The sequence below is a fragment of the Panthera uncia genome, assembly GCF_023721935.1.
Source record: "Panthera uncia isolate 11264 chromosome A1 unlocalized genomic scaffold, Puncia_PCG_1.0 HiC_scaffold_17, whole genome shotgun sequence".
Classification (NCBI taxonomy): Eukaryota; Metazoa; Chordata; class Mammalia; order Carnivora; family Felidae; genus Panthera; species Panthera uncia.
Window position 1 is genome coordinate 98,093,770 of NW_026057577.1, and position 22,524 is coordinate 98,116,293.

General features: G+C 34.4%; 1 non-coding gene across 1 annotated transcript; it reads right to left on the reverse strand.

Moving 5' to 3' along the window:
* Window positions 1-3,724: 3,724 nt before the first annotated feature.
* LOC125935883 (small nucleolar RNA SNORA72) lies at window positions 3,725-3,856 on the reverse strand. The gene has a single exon (XR_007461862.1). It is a non-coding gene; the product is annotated as a small nucleolar RNA SNORA72 (small nucleolar RNA).
* Window positions 3,857-22,524: the final 18,668 nt, after the last annotated feature.

Here is a 22,524-nt window from a genome sequence, read left to right on the forward strand (position 1 = left end):
AGTTCAACATATAAATACACAGAGAATTAAATAAAATTATAGAGTTTTTTTTCCCCATAAAAGCATACTGATCTTTTTCTCCAATGTATTTTGTCCTATTTAAAGTGTCATCCCATTCCTTTAATTCCCTTCTCTTGCCCAAACTTACATGAGCTTTTTGAACATGCCTGAGAAGGTATTTTTCATCCCTTACAACCAAGTCCTGATCATTCGTGTCATTCTCTGAACATTCTACAAGAGCCTAATCTGTACTTGTTTAGGTTTGGAAACAGAATGTAGAAGCAGAAATAGATTTTACAGTTCAGTTAAATCATAGCCTCCATCCAACTCCTTTTCAAAATGAAGACTTGACTGATATGCCGGAAATCTGAATCAATTCACAGCAGGATCTGTTTCTGATTTCCTATTCTGGGATTCTTTGTACCATATTCTGCTTATGAGATTCTGGAAGTATCTTTCTGTGGAGTCATACACAACTGTTCAAGAGTTTTGAATGATCACTGAAGCTGTTATGGACATCCTGAGTAGTATTAAATTATACATTGATTCATGATATTATCTTGGGTATTTAAATAAAAAAAATTTAATGTTTATTCTCATTTCAGAGACAGAGAGACATTGCAAGTGGGGGAGGGGCAAAGAGCGAGGGAGACACAGAATCCGAAGCAGGATCCAGGCTCTGAGCTGTCAACAACAGAGCCCAACACGGGGCTTGAATCCATGAACCGTGAGATCATGACCTGAGTCAAAATCAGACACAACCAACTGAGCTGCTCAGGTACCCTGGGTATTTAAATTTTTGTTACTAAGATATTATTGGCATAATTTTCCACAATAATATGGTTTTGTTAACCAATATACATATATGTTTACTTTAACTTTACAAATTTATTCAACTTAATTTATGATTTTTGGTATATGTAATGTCTAACATGTGAAGGCTATGAACAATAAAAGTTTAACATATTTTCATTTTCTAAAAGCTGTTTTTCTTATGTAATAATTACCTACATGTGTTTGTTAGCAAGTGAATATAAGCCAATTTCCTTTCATTTAATATTCAATAATGTTATCAAGTTATCTAAGAGTTGTAACTAATTCAAGAAAATAAAATTATATACCTATAGATAATATTTTTCTACACAATTTTGACTTTTCTCCAAGTGCAATAGCAATTTCTAGACTTCACATCTGCTAAATATTACTAGGGTTATGGCACATTCTGTAGTGGACAAACATTACAGTGACTCTCAATGATTTCTGCATCCTTTTGTTCATGCTTTGCATAAAACCCTCCCCTTGAGTGTGGGTAGAAACTGTGACTTGCTTCTAACCAATGGAATGCAGTAAAGGTGATGGGATGTCATACCCATTATCATATTAAGTTATAAAATATTGTATTTACTAGTTTCTTCCACTCTCTGTTGCTGATTTTTTTATATGTTTACTCCTTTTTAAGAGACAGAGCATGATGACTTTTCATGAATCCATTAGAGAACAGAGAGCACCAAGCAAATGATCACCCTAAAACCTAGAATGGCAGGTGAATCTAGGGTGTCATAGTCAAGATCCTACATGGAGCAGATCTGCTAGAGCACAAAACTTAAATGGTTATTTTGACAAACTGCTGCAGGCTGAATATCAAATAACCTAAGAGTGAGAAAGTTCAAGGGGCCACAATTTAAAGAAATCCCCACAAATTCATGGGTTTACCTCAAATAATCCCAATGATCCTCATAGCAAAGAGTCAAGAAAAAAAAGGTTTTGGGGCTCCAGCAGATGGAAAAGATAAGTAACCATTTTGGAAATATACTCACAGAATTCTATATAACAAGGTTTAATCCTTACTGGAAAACATTTTACTGATTGTTGTCTGAAGTGGGGGAAGGGAATTTCCCCAAATACAGGCTTTACTGTACCTTCAACTAAGCAGGGGGAAAAACAAAACAACAGCAAAAAAAAAAAAATAATAACAAAAACAACAAAACAAAACACCCTAAGAAACACTTGTGAAGATCAAACATAGGCAAGGCATGTAGGATCATTAACAGACTGAGATTTAGTCATAAGATTATAAAATGCATCCCTTACTCCACTCTTTATCAACACAACAAAAGAGCTACAAATCAATAACAGTGGATTACAGCGGAGAGATCTGCAAGGCACTGACTCTAAGGATGAGTTCTTAGGGAAGCCCAAAGACAACCCAGAGAAACAAAATTCAAATATAATACAGGAACTTGAAGCATCCATTACCTACAACTACAGCAAGCACTAAACACCACCCAACTCCTAGTCAGAGTAACCTAAAATCTCACACAAAAGACCTATGTATTTTAGTCCTTATTATCTGATACATTATGTTAGGCTTTCAACAAAAAATAATGAGCTATGCTAAAAGACAATAAAACAAAACAAAACAAAACAAAACCAACAACAAAAACATTGTGTGAAAATACAAAGTACACTTCAGAACCAGACTCAGATATGACATGCATGTTGAAACTCTCAGAAAAGTAGTTTAAAATAATTATGATTACTATATTAAGGGCTCTAATGGGAAAAGTAGAGAACATATGAAAAGAGATGTGTGATATAAGTAGAGATATGAAAACTCTAAGTATCAAAAGTTAGTGTAGAAATAAAAAGCACTACAACATAAATCAAGAATGCTTTTGATGGGCTCATTGGTACAATTGGACATGCCAGAGGAAAGAATAAATGAGATTTAATATAGGTCAATAGGTCAATAGGTCAAACATTCCAACTGATATGCAAAAAGAAAAAACAACAAGAATAATAACAGCTTAAAAAGAAAGGAACACACAAGACAATTTCAAAAGCTGTAAGATATAGGCAATTAGATAGCAGAAGAAGTGAGAGGAGATGAAGAAGACATATTTGTAGAAATGTTCACTAAAATGTTTCCAAAATTATTAACAAATAGCAAACCACAGATCCGGGAAGCTCAAAGAACCAAACAAGATAATGACTAAAAATTCTATACCTGGGCATATCATATTCAAACTGCAGAGAAACAAAGATAAAAATGAAATCTGATAAGAAGCTAAAAACGAAAACAATTTAACTACAGAGGAAAGTAACAAGATGTACACAGACTTCTTGTCATAAACCATGCAGCAAAAAGAGAGTAGAGTGAAATATGTAAGTATTGAAAGAAAATAACCGAAAACCTAGAATTCTATAATCTTTGAAAACTGAAGGAGATACAAGGCTTTCTCAAACAAAAATAAAAAAATAAAATTCACTGACAACACAACTACCCTATATGAAATGTTTAACAAAGTTCTGAGGATGAAGGAATTTCATATAAGTCTAAAACTTGGATTTACATGAAAAATGGAATAGGACTAAAGAAAAAATAATTGAAGGAAAAATATTTTTAATTCCTATATTCTTCTTCTTTTTTTTTTCTTACATTTCCAATTATTTTATCAAGGTAAGAAGTACAGAAGCATAACTTGCAAGTGCTCAACAATCAATAATCATTACTGAATGCAACTAAAAGTAGTACACTCTACTTTTTTTCGAAAAAATAAAACAATAGTTTACAATTCATTTAATGGCAACTGGTAATCATTAAATTGGCAATGGTTATCTTCAAAAGTTATTACACTAGCTGTGCTGTCATTTCTTAAGGATTATCAGATACCTAAAGTCACAGATGTTTCCCACATAAGATGCAACATATAAATCAGACTTGATTTATCACAAGCATTAACAAAACCAGACCTAGGGAAAGAATTATTTCTGGAGACATATGCATAGTCTTAATACAGTGAATATTTAGCCCACCTGGATTATTACAAAATCAGAACAGCAAGAATATTTGCAGTAAATTTTCCTATTCTTAATTGATCCAAAAAGAAAATTGTTTGTTGAAAGTAATAATACTAATAATATATTTAATGATTATAATATAGGGATGAGTGAAATGAATTACAGCAAGGTTAAAAGGGATGGAAAAGAGAAACTGAACATGCTCTTTTGTATGTTACTTGCACTACATGGGAAGCAATATAGTGTTAGTTGAAGGGGGATTTGGGTTTTTTCAAGGGAAATAACTATTTTTTTAAAGAAACCTAACTGATATGCAAATACAGGAGATAAAATGGAATCATATAAAACGCTCAGTAAAACCTGAGAAAGGATAAAAGGGGAAGCAGGAAACAAAAGACAATTATGATAAAAAGAAAACAGTTACAAAAAGGTAGATATTAAATCCAAATACATCAAGAATCACTTTAAATATGAATGGTTCACATATGTTAATTAAAAACAGAGATTGTCAGAGTGAGCTATCAAGCCAGAAATGACATGGATCAACTTTAAATGCTTATTCCTAACTGAAAGAAACCAGTTGGGGAAGGCTACAAACTGTATGATTCCAATCATATGTATGACATTATGGGAAAGACAAGACTACACAGACACTGTAATGATCAATGGCTGACACAGCATGGGACAAGAGAAGAATGCTGAACAGTGAAGCACAGGGAATTTTTTTAAGGTAGTGAAACTGTTGTGTATGAGACCAAGATGGTGGATGTATGACTATATATTAATCAAAACGTATTGAACTTTACAGTAGCACAAAGGTTGATCCTTAATATATACAACATTTAAAAAACTGTTTAGGATATCAAGGGTTCCCAGGAGGTAATGCAGACTGTAACAAAAGAATTTAACTCTATTAAAATTGTACGGACAACATCACTGGAGGACGTGGCGAAAAAGACGTTGACCTAAGTAACTTGGAAGTAAGGAAATCCTATAAAACACAGTTGGGGGGGGGGGAAGAAAAGAAAAAGGACATAAGTCCTGTAGTCTAATTGATAATGTTGTTTCTAGTAATGGTATAGGTCTATAATTCTGATACTCCTATGTATGCACACTGGAAAGGAACAATAAGGTAAGTCGATAGCAGATGGTATGAGTCAGGTTTCTTATTATAGGAATGGGAATTTACAAATAAGCAAGGGGACAAAGACAGCAAGATTCATGTGGTAACAGATGAGAGTTGGAGACATCCATATCAATTCATGTTTAGCTTAATATAGATAAGCTTGTTATGTAATGACACTCCAGTAGCAATAAGTACACCTACTGTCCAAGTCTTGCTTTCATTGTTTGACAAAAGGAACGAGGGATCTTTAAAAAATGGCCAATTATAGTCAGGGGCTAATATAGCAGAAAATTTACAGTATCTTATAATGAAAGGAAGGAAAGGTCACAATGATGGGGGGTATGTCATAGAACACAGGAGCCAAATGAAAGAGTTCTTGATGGTCAAGATGAAAATGTTTGTGCAAACAAAATAAATAAAATAGTTTTGGCTTATAACCCAAAGTATGATATAAATATCCACGGGTTAATACTGATACAAAAATGATTACAAAATAAATGAGAGAAAATATATAAGCACCTCATTCCAAACAATTGATACTTGATACTCTAAGGAGTCAGAATATATTTCTTCAAATCTTAATGTTGGCTTTTCATAGTAACTTCTTTCTAAGGAGTAGATAGCATAGAAAGGGAAGAAAGACTAATTTTATAGTAGAGAAACCCAATAAAACCATATGTGCAAGCTATATAAGGCTAATGTCAATAGTGATAAATTATGTTAGTAATATGCATTCTTAATGTAACATAATGAAAATGGCACTTTACCTTTGTGATCATCCTACCAAAAATTCATAACCCCAATTTAATCATGAAAATGTGAGTAAATACCTGTGCAGTACTCCTCAAAACCATCAACTTGATCAAAAACAAGGAAAGTCTGAGAAATTGTCATAGTCAAGAGGAGTCTACGAAAATATGATGACTAAAGGTAATGTGGTATCCTGAATGGGATCTTGAATAAAAATAAGACAAAATTAAGGAAATGTAAAAAAAACTTCAGTAAATAATAATGTATCAGTATTGACCCATTAATTTTAACAAATGTACCCAATTAATATAAAAAGTCAACTATATCATTAATATAAGAAGTCAATTATAGGAGACAATGGCTGCAGAGAATGAGAATTTTGTATTATCTTCATAAGTTATTATCAGTCTAAAACTATTCAAAAGGAAAAAATCTTAATGAGAAAAAAAAGGTCAAAATATGGTGTACTTCCATGAATTTCAACGTAAGAAAATACACTTGCCTTTTTAAGGCTTTAAGATAAATGGGAACTCAATACAGCAACATTGTTAAATGATTACTTTTGGTAATCGAAGAGGGTGGGTTTGAATCCTTGTTCTAATACTGAAAAGATGAATTATCTTCAATGCTTATAAGTATTAGGTGCATGTGACACTAATATAATCACAACAGAAGAATTATGTACTGAAACCTTGAAGGGAAGAAATGCTTTCCAAAACAAGGTCAGATTACTTAATTTGAAGTTATAAATGTATCCGAATAGAGGCTAGTAGTGTGAATGCCAGTGAGCGTGTGTGTTTGCATATGTGTGTGACTGTTTGTATTTGTAGAAATCTGTGTTTGGAAAGCAACGGAAGCCTAGAAATGGAGCACAGAGTACCTAGTTTCAACAGTGTTTCCAGTCTAGTTCCAGAAAGAGGATGATCTGAATAAGAACTAGTATTCCTATGGTGGTAACAGGTAGAGTTGGATTCATGAAGCTATGTTATTCAGGTGAGAAACAATAAAATTCATCTATTTGATTTTTCCTGTGCTGTAACACATTTAGCAATTTAGTGTCTGACTATATTTAGGATTTCCATGTACATTTATACAAAGACAGTACACTGACCAGGAAAAAAAAAATGGCGTATCTTCACATCTTTTTCCAAATATCTCTCCTTTAAAATCTAATAGATGCCTGATTTGTATGCATCTATTCTGAGCTCAGTTAACCTGCAACATCCTTGGGTTTGATCAGCTTGTTATGTTTCAGGGCTTTTCCAAATAATATTCAACATTTTTGCATTTGGGTTTCTTCCAACTGCAACTTCTTCCTTCTTCAATCAAATTAAACATGTTTAATTCATTTGGATCTAAGATTAAAGTATTTATACTATAAATTTAAACTTCAGTAAGAGTTACTCATTAAATCAGTATAAATATTAGTAAGTGGAAATATTAGTATTAGTGTTACTTCATTTATAATAGTCACACCCATGTCATATGACCATTTTCCCAATTTACTCAAGAACATAAACATAAAATCATAAGAAACAAACACAGATTCAAAAGCATTTGAGAAAGAAAAATGGCATGTTGTTTTAGAGACACTTTTCTAAGGTATTTTCTAGGCTCAGTCAATTGTTTTGAGTTTAAATACAGAGAATGGAAAGTGTTCAGTGGCATTTAGTTTCATGATGACTTTAAAGCGAAGGAGGAAGGCTGGACAAAAACATGTAAGGCGTGACTCTCCCAAGGAGTCTAGTACAATAGTTATGACACAGGTATTGGAGCCAGATGGATGTGAAATGCAACTCCAGCAATCCTTACGGCTTGCTGATATTAAGGAAGTTTTCTACTTTCTCAAGGCCTCTTCTTGTTTCTTACTAGATAGGGACAATAATGCTATCCACTTTTATAATTGTAGCTTATCATAGAACTAGTTCTCCATAACTTCTAATTATCATTGTAATTTCTTTTGTCAGTATGATCATTAGGATGATAGTTATTATTTTACTGTGCTACAAACACATAATCTGGTTCACTGGGTGGGTGGGAAAAACTATCCTATCAAACTAGGATTCTAAATAGTATTAATTTCATCCAATCAGACTGTGACCCAATACACTACTACAACTAATAATAATAATAATAATAATAACAACAACAACAATAAGTCAATTCCCTGCTTTTAATCTTTCTTCATACATAGGGCAAAAATGCTGCGAAGGATTGTAAATATATATTTTTTTCTTTAAGTATAAAGAATAATTTAAATTATCATAAAGAAATAGGCATAATATTTCATATAAAAATCCAAAAGGATTGGACATAAAGATGGTCCTGTAATAACTACAATGATTAATATTATTTTCACTGTGTCATAATGGCTGTTAGTATATTGTACAGAAAGGAGTCAAACAAGAGTTCCAACATATCTACAATCTGCTTATAGTTCACTTGGTGCCATATGATTAGTTCTGGCCCATGGAAATGAATAGAAATGATATGCTACTTTGATACTGTGGAATTTGACATCCTTCCCATCTCTCTCTTTTTTATATCTGTCTCAACAACACTGGAGACTATGTTGTCCACAATGAAGATTGGATTTTCTGGAATCTGGATTTTCCAAGATATGGTTTAGTATACACTGTATGTAGTAAATAGTGCCTTTGGGATCAATAATACCTGTGGAAAGGAGAGGAAAGAAACAGGATTGGGCAGAGGATCAAATTTAAGCTGAGATCCTGGCACCTGTCTTGCTCTCTCCGGGAGCTAGAAAAATTTGCAAAGAGAAGAGAAGGGAAGGGAAGGGAAGGGAAGGGAAGGGAAGGGAAGGGAAGAGAAGAGAAGAGAAGAGAAGAGAAGCGAAAGGAAAGGAAAGGAAAGGAAAGGAAAGGAAAGGAAAGGAAAGGAAAGGAAAAGGGCCTATTTAACGTCGAATATTACATTGAAGCAGTCATGCCTTCACATACCTGCTTTAATCAGTCCTTAGATGCAATGAGTCCTTCTGTGACGCATCATCATGTCCACCACATTCCAAAAGGCACAATTATAAGATGGAGAAAGGTTGCCAAAAGCAGCATTCGACTGTGACATTAAGATTAAGCCACTGGGTTTCAGGGCTTGTCTACTGCTTTGCTAGGGTTAGTTTTCCTAATACAAGAATATATTAGAATGTATTTATCTCCTATATGATATCTTCTATATTAATTCTTATATTTACTGCACTATTTTTTAAACCAAGTCAGTTTTATTTAGATCTATACTTGCACTGGCATATTAGGGAAATAATGTTATGAGAAAAAAAGAAAACCAGTTAGCATCTAATTTTATCATACTTAAAATACAACCTGTAGGACTGAAACCTTTCATAGAGATGCATTTTCCCAGATTAGATCTTTCATTGGTTTGGCAAGAGAAACATGCTGCTTAAAAAAAATAAAGAAAACATTATCATATAATGACCAATGGACATTCATTTTGGCTGTATGAGTAGTAATGCAGCTTCAAGTTTAAACAACATAAGGTTAAAAGACTATGAGCTTTCATGAATTTAAGAATAGCTGAAATAAATATTGAAGTGTAAATCCAATCCAATCCGGTATTGTTACATGATTTCTAATTTGCAGTAGTCATATGCTGGTCTCAGAGAGTTAAATGCTAAGCAAAAGTACTCTGAGATGATATTAAGATCAAATGGCCACATAGCCAGGATGTGCATTTTGAATAACATTTCCTCAATGATGAGAAAAGAAATGTTGGGTGCAGTGACTTTTAAACAATGGCCGAATAAGGTTACAATAAAATAAATCAGAGAAGTGAGATGGTTTAATGGCTTTTTAATGAGCCTAATGTTTTCCGTTTTAATGAGCCCTCTTACATCAGCTTTAATTATTTTATGAGAATGAGAAATGATTGAGAAATGGCTTGCATTAATTCAATTTTCTGTTCAGTCTTCCCACAAGCCATTATGGCATAGTGGCTAATGGGAGTCAACTTGGATAAGTGGGAACTTGGATAATAGGACAAGTCTCGGCTAAATTTAGTTAGACACTTGATATGTTAACTGGTGATAAGGTTATATTTCCTCATTTTGCAAAGAGTGCACACCAAATGCCCACAAAGTATTTTAACACTATAGCACAAGCAAAAATTAATTAGGGCAGTTTAAATGAAGTATAATTTGTCCTAATTAATTCAACAAAATTGTGTTAAAAATCTCCTAGCTTTTTATTAGTGACCTGTTGAGATTAAAAATGTACAAAAATAACTGAATTTTGAAATACAAATCTTTGATATAATCTGTGCTTAAAACCATGTTAAGCTTTTATAATATAATACATATAAGGACACAATTTTCCTACTACCTAAAAGTAATATTAAACAAATTCTTTAGCTATGAACCAAATAAGGCATGTCATATCCCAAATCTATGTCAAACTGTCACAAGAAACAGGTGATATTAAACAAAATATAAAATAAAGTAAAAAAATGATGTTGTTCTCTGACATATTAATCAATGTATTTTACAGTGAGTAACAAAAAACCAACTCTTAACTAAGGCTAAAACAAAACAAAACAAAACAAAACAAAACAAAACAAAACTGCGTGGCTCATTAAATTGACAGAAATTCAAGAATTAGGCCAGAAAGCATGAGTAGGAACAAAGTGGTTACACAGCAAATACAATCCATGTACAATTCATATATGATCCATATCGACCCAATGAGGACATCCCAAGCAATAGAAGTGTGAACTCCAGCAAGTTTCCAAAAGTACTGGGTGCCAGGCATGGCTGCTAGAACCAAAAATAAGGCCAGTCCAGAAACTGGATATGCTGGTCTTACTGCTATTCTCACAGCTTGAATAAATCCTCTGCTTGACTATTGCAATGCAAAATCTTTACCAGGTGTAAAATTGGCCAAAATTCATTCTGAAGCCTACTTCCTAGCTGCAAAAGAACCACAAAAGTGAGTATGTAACATTTTAGTCCGTTTCATGGGAGGTTGATTCTCCTCCCAACAAAAATTCTCAAAGAGAGAATACCCGAAAGGTAGCCAAAGAGGTTTCGCAGTTTGGAAAAAAAAGTAGAGCTCACTATAAATTATATATAAAATTAAAGAGCGATATAAACAGTAAAGATTAATAGTTAATAATTTTAAGAAGCAAGCCAGCAGCAGTTGTAGTTCACTCCAGGGAAATGCAACTTTATCAATTCAATTCAAATGGAGTATATGAAAACCTCTATGTGATAGGTGCCATATTTAGTCCTCTATAGGAATATACAATGGAGGGGAAAGAGAGAAGGACTAAGCACCTAACATTTTCTAAAGTCACCAAGGTGATAAATATTTAGCTAATCTTTTTTCAATAGGACCTGGCCTTCAAGGATTTAAGTATCTTGTATGGAGAAAAGAGAAGCAAGCTAATAAAGAATAAACTATGTATGTAATATGTTCTAAACTCTCCTAAACATTAAAAAAAGAAAGCAAGACAGAAATGAAAAAGAGGAAAGACTGTATCTAAGGCATGAGATATTATATTCATCGGGAGACACATTAAAAAAGTTTCCTCAGGCAAATAGTAAAATGTGACAGAAAATAAAGATTTTAATATTATAGCAATATAGAAAAGTTTACTTCTTTTAAGATGTTTAAAAATATTGATTACATGACTGTTTATAATAAAAAAAACACTTCCTCTAGAAAGGGCACTTTGTCATGATTTTATTTTTTCCAAATGTTCCTATGTATACATACCTATCTTTATACATGTATAATAATGCTTATCCTAGTCTAGTAGGATACACAGCCCTTGAACAACACAGGTTTGAATTGTATGGCTCCACTCATATGTAAATCTTTTACAACACAGTACTGTAAAATGTATTTTCTCTTCCTTACAATTTTCTTAATAACATTTTATTTTCTCTAGCTTACTATATAGTTTTAAAAATATAGCATAAAATACATAGGACACACATAATATGTGCTAACTGACTGTTACTGGTAAGGCTTCAGGTCAATAGTAGGCTATTAGTGGTTAAGTTTTGGGGGAGTTAAAAGTTCTATGCAGAATTTTGACTGAGTCGGGGGTCAGTACCCCTAACCCCTGTGTTGTTCAAGGGTCAACTGTATGTGGAATTGCAGCAACATAAGAGAGGAAAAAGGAAGAAGAAAAAAAGTAAGGGAGGAGAAAAACTCCAACAACATATTAAGACAGAATATCTAAATATATCACTAATTTAGGAAACTGCAAGGACAAAAGAAGATAGTAGAGGATATACTGCACTGTCTCCAGGTGAAGAACAAGTAAATCACCCCAGAATTCACCAAATGAGACATTCCTTTCCATTCATCTCAAAAACATTCACAAATCTTCATTATGAGTTTTGATAGTCAACTCCTCAGTCGCATCACAAAATCCGCCTCCTATAACATCAAGGAAATTGACCCAAAAGTATTGTAAGCTACCACTTTTTCTCTAAACCTCTAAGAGTTCCTTTCTATATTCAGTCCTATTTATCCAATTTGTATTTTTAATCCAATTCCCTCCTGTTTTCCCTAGGATTTATTATTCTGTGCCTTCTTCCAATGCTTCCTCCCTTTTGTCTATAAACAAACTTCAGAGCTCACATTCTCCACTCCCCTTCCACACTTCACTACCTCCAGTTGATACAAAATCTTTTTCCTGCCCAAGCCATTTAAAACTCTTGAAAGAATCTTTTTAACCACTTCTATTCCTCACTGCTTTCTCCTGTTTTCTTGAAATCTGACTTCTGCTACCAAAAGATTTTTCAAGTATTTTCACTAAATGCTCTAATGAGCTCCCAAATGTCAAGTTTAGTAGCAACTGTTTACTATTCCTCTGATTGGGGTTACTTGCTAAATTTTGGAATTGCCAATCACTCCCTTTTCCCTGAAATTCTCTAGCTGCTTGGTTACTTTACTATGATGTTGAATTGTTATGGATTTCCTAATACAGACCCCTATCTCTTTTATCTCTTCCCTGGATCCTCTTCACTTCCCTTTCCTGTACAACGTGACTTTTAAAAAATTTGTACTCATGATTTTGTATTCCACATTATGCTTCTGACTAAAGATTCTCTTCCTGAATGATCCCGTATGATTCCATAGGTTCAACTATGTCCTTTATGCTGATAATGCCTTACTTATTAGCTTTAGTCCCAACCTTTCCCTTGAACTTCTTACATATATTTAATAACTATTACACATCTGTTTTTGATTGTTACAGAGCTAACTCATTACCAAAGAGTCAAAAACAGAACTCCCCACCTCCCTGCTACATCTTGCCCCCTCTTGTATGCATGTTTGCATTTGTGCCACCAATAAATATCCCGTCATAAGCAATTTGTCTTTGTCCCTACATTCAGTTCAGTCACCAGGGCCTATTGAGTTACCTGCTACGTACTTTCAAATCTATATTCTCTTCCCCATCCCCACTTGCTGTGTTTTAACTCACTCCTTTATTACTTGTTCCTTGTTCTATAAAAAGACTTCTAAAAGTAACATCATACAGTTTCATCTACAGTTAGGTTTATCACTGTGTACAGACAATAAAACATGGGACATATTAAGCGTAAAATATAAATTGTTTTATTGTGTAAAGATTGTTTTATATAAGCTTCATTTTTATAAATTTCTGATCTTATATTCATATACTAAAAACTGCTAGCATTTATTTTAAAAATCTGCTCAAGTTATGAAGAAGCCTTTCAAATAGCATTTCGAAAATTGACATTAGTGAACATTAGTGTTCTGAAATATTTTAATGTTTCCCCCCAAATTTCCAAGATTAAATATGCTTGAGAAATGTTCAGTTAAATAAATTAGATATTTCTATATTATAGGACTTATCAAAGCTTTTATTACGTTAACATGTGCCAAGAATTTTAAGAGGAATGTATCATCCTCAGTATTCCATAAGCATTTGTGACTGCAGAACCCCTCTATTATAGCGTAGCTATTAGCATACTTAGAATAATCTTTTTTTAATTTTTTTTAACGTTTATTTAGTTTTGAGACAGAGAGAGACAGAGCATGAACGGGGGGAGGGTCAGAGAGAGAGGGAGACACAGAATCCAAAGCAGGCTCCAGGCTCTGAGCTGTCAGCACAGAGCCCGAGGCGGGGCTCGAACTCACAGACCGCGAGATCATGACCTGAGCCGAAGTCGGACACAACCGACTGAGCCACCCAGGCGCCCCAAGCATACTTAGAATAATCTTAATAACATTACTTGAAAATACCATTTCAAACTATTTACAGAAACAATGAACTACACTTAGGTATAAATAATGTGATATTTTTAGGTGACATGAAATAAACTGTTTTCATATTATTAGTTAATTTGCTGACGATTACTTTCTAGTCATTTCTGAATATATTGATTTCTGAAAAGCAAATTAAGACACTTGGAGTACGGAGAAAAGATGAGTTTGAAATCATTTCGTGTGTTAAGTGTGATTCCCAATGGAGTCTATTTAAATCCTTCTGAGATACTCATCCTTAATATCGCTAAGAAATACAGGATTAGGCTGGAATAAATTAGTGAGGTGATTAATTAAACTAGAAATATTTATCATTATTAAAAAGTGATATCTCAGGAAATCTAAATCTATCTTTTCAAATTCATGCTTAACCTGGACTCAATTTAATAGACTCACTTTAGTATACTGACCTACAGCTCCAGTGTATAACGTAGACACTATGGTTAGCACAAGAATGTGATGGATTTTAGAGGAATGCAAGTGTGGACTTCTGAATTCATGTTTAATCTTACTTCACCTTGAATCTTACAGAAACAAAATGATTATCTGGAACCTCTATGAATCTTGGAATGAAATAGAAAATTCTCACATAATTGAATCTGGTTTGCATAATTTTGTAGCATACATGTATACATTCATGCATACTAAGTGATCTTCTGAATATATGTTTCTATCATTTTGATGGAGAAGGAGAGTAGTGATCTAGACGACTACCTACACATTATTTCTCTGTGCTCAGATGTTTCATTTTAAGTATGAAGAATTACTTTTGTTCTTGTGGGATAAAAGTTCATCTCACAATCACATGTCAAAAAGTGCAGCATTAGGCATACTTCAGGGAGAAAATTCATTAAAAATCACCCAAGTTGACTACCTACTGGACCAAAGAGCCCTGGAGGGATGAAGGCTGTGGAGATCACTCCTAATGAGTAGAAGGAAGCAAAATGGAGAGATCCATTGTGGCCCTCAGATGAATTCATACCTATGTCCTAAAAAAGCAAATTAGAGGCCAGTCCACCTTAGCTAAAGAAGTAGGAATTTCCAAGAGAAAATTGACCACATAACAGTCAATTAAGTGGATGTATTTTCCTCTCCTTCCTCATCTTACCAGCACATTGCTATAGGAGAAAGAGGGATCAAGTTTCAGAGACAAAAAATGCCTCGCTCTCTCCCTACCTTCTAACACCTGCAGTAGGCAGGCCCCCAGCTCAAGTCTACATGGGGAGAAGATGATAATCAAGATGAAAGAAAGCTTTTATAATGATTGAAGTGGACTTTAATCAGTGATTGAAAATTACTTACCAGAGATGTGAATAAAACCATTTTGATAGACCACAGTTGAAAGAAGTGATTGTAGAAAAACACACTCTTTGTGTTTACACCCCCAGTGAGTTGAGATTACTCAATAAACCAGTTTTACTGTGATTTTCATATTACATGGTCCCTAAACACAAGTCAATTCCTTCTGGGGCTTAACGAGAGAAAGAACAATCTGTCGCATCTCTGGGACAAAAATTGTGTCAGACTTGCTGAGAGAAAATATGCCCATCTACAACACAAATTCATCCTAAGGAATTTTCAAAAGCAATTTTGACTCTCGGTAATTTTTTTCCTGCATGCTTTACCATACAAGCCATTTGTAAAATTCAACTTCTCTATGTAGTGCAACCAGCAAGTGGGCTGGTTTCATCATTGTTTTATTCATGAGGACATAGGCTGACTAACCTAGAATTTCAGGCTATTGTAGATGACCAATAATCACAATTTGCCTGCAGCTGAAGAGTTTCCAGGATGTGGGACTTTCAGTACTTAAATTAGGAAAGTCCTGGACAAATCAAAAAGAACTGGTCACCCATCTAGTTCTACTTATTCTTCAAGGAGTAACCAAAGTGTCATTTCTTTCATTGCATCCTCTTCTCTATGTCTCAGAGTGCAGAAACATTTAGCAGCTTGATGTATTATTAAGAGATTTATTTTTTTAACTTTTTTATTTATTTTTGAGAGACAGAGAGAGAGAGAGAAAGGCAGAAAGAGGGGGAGACACAGAATCTGAAGCAGTCTTCAGGCTCTGAGCTGTCAGCACAGAGCCTCGACGTGGGACTTGAACTTGTGAACTGCAGGTCATGACCTGTTCCTAAGTCCGACGCTTAACTGACTGATCCACCCAGGTGCCCCACAGCTTTATGTATTATTAAAAGTAGAAAAGGGATGCTTGGGTGGCTCAGTCGGTTGAGCATCACTTCATCTTAGGTCATGATCTTGCTGTTAGAGACTTCCAGCCTCACAGTGGGCTCCCTGCTGTCAGCCTGTCATCATAGAGCCTGCTTCAGATCCTCTGTCCCCTTCTCTCCCTGACCTCCCCCGTTTGTGTGCATGCTCTCCCAAAAAATAAATAAAACATTTTTTTAAAAAAGGTAAAAAAAAAAGTAACAGCTTAATTTTTCCTATATTTAAGTGTATTGGTTTCTTATTGTTAATGTAACAAATTAACACATGTTTATTGGCTTAAAACAACACAAATTTGTTACATTACTACTTTAAAGTCAGAAATCTAAAATGTATCTCGCTTTGCTAAAATTCAAGTGTTGCCAGAACTGTTGCTAATCCAGGATGTTCTAGAGAAGAATCCATTTCTTTGCCTTTTCCAGCATCCAGAAACTGCCGCATTCCCTGACTAATGGCTCTACCTGGCTCCAACTTCTGCTTCCATCATCACAACTCCTCTGACTCTGACTCTCTTCTCTTCACTTTACATGGACACTTTTGATTACACAGGACCAACCTGGATAAACCAGGATAATCTCTCTCATCAAGATCCTCCCTTAATTAGATCTGTAAAATCTCACATAACATGTACAGTAACATTTTCAGGTTCCAAAGTTATGATATATTTGGGGGCCATCATTTCCCCTATAACATTAGACATTAAGGAAGTGCTTTCAAAATTATTAATTTAATGCACAAAAAAATTGAAGCCACACAAGTCTCCAACAATCCCAAATTTCTACAGGACTATATGAGTTTAACACACTAAAAAACATTACATTTTCTATGACTTTTGGGATCAATTCGATTTGGCCTATTTTTTGTTATGTATCTTTACTTTTTGTTAGATGTCTATTCCTTCACCTTATAATGAGTCAGAAAAAATACTGTCCTTGATTCTCAAAATTTCAAAAGAATCAAGTTTATAACACCTTAGCATTTTACTTGCTTGAGACATAGAACTTCTAAAAAACTTTCCCACAAAATGTTCACAGCTGGTACCAGCTTAAAACAAAGACTATCAGGGCACCTAGGTGACTCAGTTGGTTAAGTGTCAGACTCTTGGTTTCAGCTCAGGTCATGATCACATGGTTCGTGAAGCCCTGTGTCAGGCTCTGTGCTGACAGTGTAAAGGCTGCTTGGGATTCTCTCTCTCTCTTCCTCTTTCTCTCTCCTTCCCCCATCCTTACTCTATCTCCCTCTCAAAATAAATAAAGTTAAAAAAAAGAGAGAGAGAGAGAATCTCTTTTGATTCAATGTTTCCGTGGTGAATATTTTCAAGCTTTAATCCTACCTATTTGACAAATTCTGGTTATTTGTTAAAAACATGATATCTTTTGGGAAACCTGGATGGCCCAGTCGATTAAGTGTCTAATTTTGGCTCAGGTCATGATCTCACAGTTCATGAGTTCAAGCCCCTGGTCAGGCTCTGTGCTCAGAGCCTGGACCCTGCTTTAGAGTCTGTGTCTCCCTCTCTCTCTGCACCTCCCTCATTTGCATTCTCTCTTTCTCTCAAAAGTAAAGATGAAAAAAACTTTTTTTTTTTTAAACATGGTATCTTTTTACAGAGACACAGTATCCCTAGTAAATTAAAGATGTTCTTCTTCCTTCTTAACAGCAAATGATAATTAGTCAAATTTAACATCTTGTTCTTCTAACTCACTTTCACATTTAGAATTGGGTAGGTAAAAAATGGCTATCCTAGAGCAGAGTTCATTATTACAGTAAATACTCTTAAAATCCTGTACAAATTCCAAGGCCCTTATTCCAAGGACAAGAAATTGTTATGTCTCTTCTTTCCCCTTCGTTCATTCATTTATTCACTAAATAAACAATTACCGATCTCTTACTATATGCTCGATGTCTCAAACAAATATAAAAACCTCTTAAGGCAGAAATGAGTAATGATTAAAGCACGGGCTTTGAAAATAGGTTTGTTTTCAAATTCTTGATAAATTGAGCAAGTAGACGCTTACTTTTAGTCTGACCCTCCTAATTGATACAATTGTCGTGAGGTCTCAATTAGCTAATACGTTGAAAAAACTTATCATAGGGAATAAGATATCACTTAACTCTCTGCAGAAACTAACACAGTACTAAGCAAATAATTCATAAACCGAAGTCTTTATTGTCTTATTAAATCATACCATATTGCCATTATATCTGCCATAAAGGATCCTAATGCAACTAGGTTTTTTATTCAGATTTTAATATAAATCCCTCAACAATGTATTAACTACTGAAAGTAATTTATAAACTGAGACAATATGGCTTGTTAGAGATATGACTTCTTACATTTTAATGTTATAAAATATCTCAATATTTTATTTAGTTAATAAAATCTGGGTATAGATTTCAAGCTTCTTTGTTGAATTTGCAGAAGCTGCCATATTCAGCACTTCTTAGAGCATCTATGAGTTTATCAGAATCTTCTTAGTGAAAAAATAAAGCAAAGCTTACTTCTTTTGGGGTTTTAGAGGCAGGGAGAAAACTAAGATATATCTCATAATTTTAGATAAAACCGAACACTTGTTTAAGAATGAAAAATAGATCTCTACAACAGGCAAAAACTAAGCTCCAAGGACATTAAAACAGGAAGACCAGCTGAAGTAACCAGAAGTGTGGGCCTAATATAGCCACAGAGAAGGTGAACCATCTTATGGGAGGATGAACAAAAACTTGGATAGAATCAGAGAAAGAGGCAATGAAGAATGACTTTTGATATGCTTGTTTCTGTTGGTTAGTTAATTGGCTTGATCGTGTTTAAGTATGTGATTCTAAGGCTCAGGGTTTGAGAATATCATCAGAACTACAGAATTTACGATTCTCTTTTTGTCCCCAGTCAAGTCAATATATATAATGTCTCATGAAGGTGCATACCTACATGCTTGGCTTGGTCTTCTGGCTGGCATTGCTGCTTGGGGGAAATGGTGTTCTGGAAGGAGGCAAAAGCGCAAGGGCTCCTGGTGCCAGATTTGAGCACTTAGAACAGCTACCCTTATTCTGCACTAGAGTGCTACACCCAACCAGAAGAGAAATACCCCACGTAGTCAACAGATTTATTAAGTAATTTTAGATAATTCTGCAATTTGGTGTTTGTTATTAAAAGTCACAGCAACCAATGAGACTCTTTGGAATAGTTCTATGCTATTCTATAAACTGGACAGAAGATATGAATTCTGTAAAATCATTTCTGGCATACTATTTTAAGCTAACGTGGCATTTTTTTGAGAAATCTGGTAAGTCTAATAATCAACAAATCAAGTTACATAAAGTAATGGAAGACCGCTATATATAGAATGCACATGGCTGAGTCACAACTACCAGAATGAAGTATATATTGTGAAATACTTATAACAGGTTTAATTCCTAGATATAAAACGTGTCAAGTCAGTAAGACACATAGAAAAATGGAAGAGGTGAAGAGGAGGAGGCCACAGAGGGCCATGTTCTAAAGACATGTTCTTAAAGACATCCAGCTGACATTCAATGGAAAGGAGCAGAGTGTCTGTCCAAAGCTGATGACATAGGCACTTAGCCTGTCTCCTGGCAATAAAGCCCTGTCTTAATATTAGTGACGTTATCATGAGAAAAGCCATATGTTAACAAAATAAACTAATTTGACCTAAGATGATATCACAAGGGGATGGATTAGGGCTGCAAATAAAAGAATCCCAAAACTTTTTGAAAACTCAAGCTTTGTTACTTTTCCAGCTGATACTGTCATCTGCCTAGAGGTTTATAAACCCATTTACTACACGTGTGGCTGTATGGCTCCACAAGAAGAAAGTCTAGAGTTAAAAAGTGGTGGGATTAATGTTCTAGGAATGGTGATTTCTGTGACATAGAATTCCTTACCAGACACTCTGGAAATTACTGTTTACTTTGCTTGCCTAATGGTGTCACTGAGAAATATCAAGCGCTAATCCTCAAAACAGAAATTAGAATCAATGCCCAACACATTGAAGTGAAATGATCATTCTTGAAATACCCAGAAAGGGAAGTATCTTAATAGTCCATTTCTTCCAAATGTTCCAATACTGATATTTTGCCTGATCCCGTAAGTCTGCAATAAAGGCATACATATATAGTTGAACAAGAATATACAACTATTTGTACTCTCCTAATGCAGTTTGCCATAATCTTCTGGTTGACACTGTATCAGGGATGCTCATAATAAAGAGCAAACAAGTAACTACTTCAAGTCCAAAATTAAATATGAGCAATCAATTTCTCTGAGAAAGGGTGAATTTTTATAATTTGTTTTTGCCTTATCCTTGCTCAAATAAATTTTCATGTGAAGTTTATAGAGAATCTTTTGTGGCGATAGTCAGGTATTACAACAACACATTCCTCTCCTTTAATGGTACATACACATATGGGTAAAATGACAAGTGCTCAGATTGACTCAGTTAATGGTTTGTGCCCTTAAAATTTGTGAAACATAATCACTCCATTCATCATTTGCAAAAATGAAATTTTTATCTTCTATAGCAGGAAATTAGGTGGCTGAAGGCTAGAAGTACAAATCCATCTTCTACTAATAAGGTATTAAGAAGCACAAGCAAACAGTACACTAGCTTCTCCTAAACTACAAACACAAAGAAGTGGTAAGCCACATGAAATATTCACCATCAGGACTTTCGAGGTAGGCAGATTCACAACAACAGCACACAAGCTTTGTCAGGAATCGTTGAGAGATTGAAAGCATACTTAAAGGATTTATTAAAGCAATAGAAGCAACCTCAACTCTAGTTACCATGATTGCAGGGATTTTTATGGCCATGTATTTAATCTTCCTGTGCTGTAACAGATAAGTTATGCTTTCAACTGATTTGTGTACAAAGAGTTTTCTCAATCTTTTCTAGTACTATATAGTACTGAGGTGTCGCTTTTTGACTTGCTAAGCGAAGCATTAATAGGACTCTCAGCAGCAAGATAGAATAGGCAATAAATATAAAGGTTTAATGTTACAATGATTTATGCTGTAGGGAATATTGGCTTAGATTATAAGGTATGATTATCTTTTATAATAAGAAATTATGAGAGAAATAGAATGTCGGCAAAAGTACTTTCTAATGCTCTCTTATCGGTGAGATCTTTTTACATGAATATATTGGAGGTATAATCTCGATTTGCTGAATAGTAAAGGTGATTTAAATAGATGCTCAATAAAATACTGCTGTTCCTAGAGAGGGTTTTTTTACGGATTGACATTGGTCTTTTAGTATTCGACCATCTCATTCAGCTATAGTATTTCATTGGAAAAATAATTTGTTTGGTGAGTGTTTTATGAGTGGATTAAAACAGCAGACAATTATTGTAGTAATGGAAACCAGAATAAAAGACCATTATACCACTCACCCCTTATAAACACCAGATGGTAATAGGTTTATGTATAAAGTAACATGAGTTCCTAGCATTTTAGGAATGCTACTATCTTTTGCACACTGATTAATTATCTTTTCCTGCCAACTAAATTACCCCCAAATTTTGTGACTTTAAACAACATTTTTAATCTCACAGTTTCTGTACATCAGGATCCAAGTACAACTTAGTCAGGTGTCTGTGACTCAACATTTCTCAATGAAGGTTTGGAGTCAAGCTGTAGGCCATGCCTTTGCACTTCTGTGAAGGCTCAAGTGCAATGCAAGATTTGTGTCCAAACTCACTTGTGTGATTGTTGGAAGGCTTTATTTAGTGCTTCACAAGATTTTAACCGCGGTCCTTATTTCCTCATAATGTGTCGAAGCTCAGGGCCTTAGTTCCTCATTAAATGTTTTGGACTGCTCGACAGGGCATCATTTACCCTCAATATATTCAAATTATTGAGCATGTAATAAATGGACTATGAAGTCTTCTAAGAGTCTGCCTTACCCAACTATTCATTCAAAATTATTTGAAATAGTACGCAAAAGCCCGTATTGGAAAGATTTGAGATTTGAGCCTAGTATCTTCAAAACATTTTTTTAATGTGTGTTAGGTAGATATAATTAAATTGCTCTGGATATTCAATTATTTATAATGCCAAACATACGGATCCATTGTCACCATAAGCATTTAGCCTTGCAACCACCTGATCCCATTTGGGGTTTGAAAATACGTTCAGCACAGTTATACTTTAGATATGACATTCAAAACTATAATTGCATCGAAGGATGAAGGTTCCTATTAAAAAGTCCTAAAGTTTAAATTTTAGAGAAATACTCCAAAAGGTATGTAATACAAGTGAAGGTCAAGAGTGGGTGTTTATGGATGTAAGTATTCAATAAATGTGGTATTCTTTCTCTTCTGGAAGGAATGTAT